This window comes from Octodon degus, unplaced genomic scaffold (genome assembly GCF_000260255.1).
Source record: "Octodon degus isolate 3935 unplaced genomic scaffold, OctDeg1.0 scaffold00116, whole genome shotgun sequence".
In the NCBI taxonomy this organism is placed as follows: Eukaryota; Metazoa; Chordata; class Mammalia; order Rodentia; family Octodontidae; genus Octodon; species Octodon degus.
In genome coordinates this window covers 5,556,238-5,560,740 of record NW_004524692.1, presented here as the reverse complement: position 1 = coordinate 5,560,740, position 4,503 = coordinate 5,556,238, and positions in this window count along the sequence as shown.

The window sequence follows — 4,503 nt, the reverse complement described above, 5'->3', positions numbered from 1 at the left end:
CTACAGGATGTTCAGGGTCTCACTCCTAGATCTGACTCATAGTGATCTGCCTGTTTACAGCCTCCCAAGAGCTGGGATTACAGGTGCACGCCACCACGCCCAGCACACCCAGTCTCAATCATCATCTTGGGGTGCCGGGGAAGTGGGGAGCTGGACTGGCACGGCACCCTGGGAATTGAACCCTGGCCACTGTGCTCTGCCTAATGTTGTATGTTACGGGTTGGTGCCGAAAGAAACAAGGAGAAGACCCGATGAATGTAGCTTCAGAGGTCTCACTGAGATTAGTCTCTCTCCAAGGGAGCCCAGCGCCTCAGAAGCATCTCACATTTATTGAGGGGTGAAGGCAGACTAAGGAATGTGCATAATTACCTAAGTGAATACAGACTACTATCTCTGTTGACTTCCACCATTTGCCTAACTCTAGGCTCACCCAAATGCTAGCCGATAACATCTCAAGCAAGGGATCAAAGGACAGGGCACCTGCACAAGAAGCTGTTATCTGCTGCCTTGGGTCCCAGCTTGCTGGGAATTTGCAAACAGACAGCAACCCTTCTCAGGCTCAGTGCAGTGTTCCCTGCTCTCTTGGGACCTGAGGCTTTTGTCTCAAATCTATATCTCTACAGCCTAAGAAGTTGTTTTTTTTTTTTTTTTCTGAAGAAAAAGGTTAGTAACATTCATTATCCTGGTCTGGAACAAATGAAGTACTATCTGTAAAGTTCCCTGCACACTGATTAGATCATGGAAGGAAACTGATGCATGTTCAGTCCCTTCCCCTCCTACTTTCCTTCCTCTCTATTGTTTCCCTCTTCCAGATTCTGAGCCAGAACATGGGGATCACCTGGCCTTCTTCCATCCTTCACCCCTTAAAAATAACCAAAAGTTGTGTGTGGCTTGTCCATGTCCTGCCCTCTATATGCCTATTACACTTAGCTGAATTCAGGCCCTCATAATTTCTGACTTATTGCGGCAGTAGCCTATTAAATTATTCTCCCTAATTTCAGCCTCCTCTTCCAACCCATCCTCCACGCTGTTGCTATTTCTAAAATGCAAATTTGATCATGTATTTTCCCTGCTTAAAATTCTTCATTTGCTTTCCATCATCTTCAGGGGGAAAAAAAATACAATTTCTTTAGCATGTCACACCAAAGTCTTTTGTGATCTGACCCCTATTTATCACTCTGGCATCTTTTATCTCATCCCTGCTTCTCTCCCCTGACCTAACACATCATACTTTGGTTCTGGATGTACTTAAACGTTTAGAGTTCCCAGGACAAACTGTGCTCACTCACCTCTGAATGTCTGCCCTTGTTGTTTGTCTGGTTGGAATCCCAGAGCCCCTTACCGCCACCGGCTTCCTAGCTCTCCCGCCCTGTCCTCCTGATTCCTTTAGCCGGTTAGAACCAGGTGCATGCCACTTCCGGGAACTTGGGGATTACAGTTGTTCCTCTGTGCACCGATCTGTCGCAGTACTTATCATATTGCAGAGTAACTGCTTCTTTCTTTCTGACTGTCAATCAATTGTGAGTTGCTAAAGTTAAGGGTAGAATCTTTTATTTTGGTTTCTTAGGGTCTTATATATTCCAGCACATATAATACACATTTATTGATGGAATAAGTAGGCCAGGGTATGAATTAAGGTCGGGTTCTCATTATATGCTACTATTTGGGGCATTCATTCATTTACTAAATATCAAAAGAACATGTTCATTCAATGAATATTTAATGGGTATCTATTTTACACCAGGCACTTTGCTAGTACTGTAGGTTCCAATGTGTCATCTGGATCCATTCCTATTTTCCTTTTAGCTGCTGTCTGTCAGAGCTGATTATCCTCTGCTGCCCCGACTTTTTGGGAGGATTCCATCAGCTTTCGGCCTCATTCTTGATTCCTTTCTGACTTCTGAACTTCTGCTCCATACTGTTCCTATCTGTCATATTTGCATGTGATACCTGGCTGACCTCACTTTGGCATCCATTGAGCCACATTTCCAGTCTGGGCCTGCTGTACATTGTTTGTCCACCCCACCCTCCCACTGTACCCACAAACACTTCTGGAGACAAAAGGTTCCTTTCATTTGAGCCTTATCATCCAGTTCTAATTTTCTTTAAATTTGCCAGTGATCTGCCATGGTTTATTGAAGTCAGTGGGCTTCCTCTTATGTTTCTCCCAGTCATACTCCATATTGCTCATTGTTCTTTTTGTTTGTTTGTTTTTGTATTTATTTATTTATTCAGTACAGGGTCTCCCTATGCCACTCAGGTGCATAGCGGTGCTGGGATTGAACCCTGCATACCGGGGATTTTTCCACTTGACAGGCAGGTGCTTAGAAGGCTGAGCTATCTCCCCAGCCCCATTTTTGAGACAGTGTTTTAGTGAGTTGAACTCACTTTGTGCCTGGACTGGCCTCAAACTCACAGCAATTCTCCTGCCTTAGCTTTTGGAGTGCTGGGATTACAGGAGTGTGCCATCACGCCTAGCCCTGACACTTTCTTCTTTGAAACTTTTCCTCCCTAGTCTCTATGAATGATGCTATACGTTCTTGGGATATCTTCCTTCCTTTTCCTTTTTTTTTTTTTTTCTGCTGTTGTGAATCAAACCCAGAGTGCATCAGTCAGTGCTTCCTAGGGAAACAAATTTAAGGAAGATATACAAATCTATAAGAATTTACAAGGTTGCCTTACAGTGGCTGTCCAAGAGTCAGATGTGGAAGAGTGCAAAAGGGCTGTCTGTGTGCTGAAGATCCAAGGGATCCAGTCTAAGGCCTGGAACTAACTGTAGTGTTCCAGGTGAGGCTGAAGGGTCTGTACTGGAAAGATGAAGTTATGTTACTTTATTTTATTTTATTTTATGTATTTAGTACAGAAGCTACAGGGTCTCACTACACAGATTGGACTGGTAGTGATCTTCCTGTTTTCAGCTTCCCAAACACTGGGATTATAGGCATGTACCACCACACCTGGTCTCAATCACTGTCTCAGTGCCCCCTGGGGGTGGGGCCAGCACAGCAGGCCATGGGATTGAACCCCTATTCCCCCCCCCCCCCGCCCCATCTGCCTAAACAGGTGCTTTAATCCCCTGAGCTATCTGGCCGGCCCTTGAAGGGTGGAGGCTATAAGGTCTGTCTGTGCTGGAAGCCAGAAGACAACATCCAAGGTGAAGGTGAGACTGGAACTCATCAAAAGAAACAGAAGAGCTTTCCTTCTTTGTTCCCCCTTTATTCCATTCAGGTGACAAGTGTATTTGTGTCACTCACACCCAGGGTAGGTCTTCTGTCTTCAATGAATGCCTTTCGTCACGCCCAGAACTGTGCTGATCTAATTGAGCTGAGCGTTTCTTACTCAAGTTGACACAGTTAATTTTCACAGCACCTCACATGTGGTCAGCAAATACTCCTGAGCTGGAACCTCAGCCTTTCCACCTATATTCTATTTATCAGATAAATAGAATATGTATTCTTACTAGTCATTGCATATTTTATTTGTTTATTTTATTATTTTTAAATGTATTTGGTTGTTACAGGGTCTCACTATGCAGCTCAGACTCATAGTGATCCTTCTGTTCTTCAGCCTCTCAAGCACTGGGATTACAAGCGTGTGCCACCTCACCTGGATGTCTGGACTCTGGCTGGCTCAGCCTGCCCCGGGGGCAGGGTTGGTGCAGCATGTGGTGCTGGGGATCAAACCACGGTCCCTGCACTTGCCTAAGCAGGCATTTAGTCTACTGAGCTGTCTCGCCAGCCCTTCCACCTGTACTCTAGCAGCTCCTTTTTCCTCCTCTCTTCTAGTGGATTCTCTTTTTCCCCAAGTCTATAGGTTAGGAAAAACCTCACTCTGCCCCAGCATGATCTCAGCTTGTTACCCTTATTTTGTTCTCTCGCCCCCCACTTTTGTGCTGGGATTACAGGTATGTGCTATCATGCCTGGCTGTATTCTTCTCTAGCATTTCATCTATTTACAAGGGTCCAGTAAAATGTAAAAATAGCTAGCATTATGTAATCACAGCTTGTGGAGCACCTTTATACTGCCTTATTCCACCACTTATCTTAATCTTAGGATGTGAATGTTTCCAAAATTTACAACTTTAGTTCCATGGGATCTTGCTATTCTTACTAGTCATTACAGATGCCTCCTCAAATTCATTTTATTATACACCTTTCTCTGGATTTTGACTGTATTTTCCCAAGCTTCTATCATAGAGTTTATAAACTTTGAGCCCTCCTGTAAATCCTTTTAGTTACCAAATAGCACAATTATCGTTATCATTGTTATTGTTATTATTATCAGTGGTGGTGGTGGTGAAGATTGAATCCAGAGCCTCACACATGCTAGTGAAGCAGGAGATTAGGCAGTGGCAGACTAACTGGGCGACTGGATATAATCTGACCTGTCAACCATGGAGACCCAGGAGACACGCACAGCCCTGTACCTGGAACCAATCAGAAAGCTATATATCTTCAATTCTTTCTTTTCTGTGTGTGTCTTTTTTTTTTTTTAATTTTATTT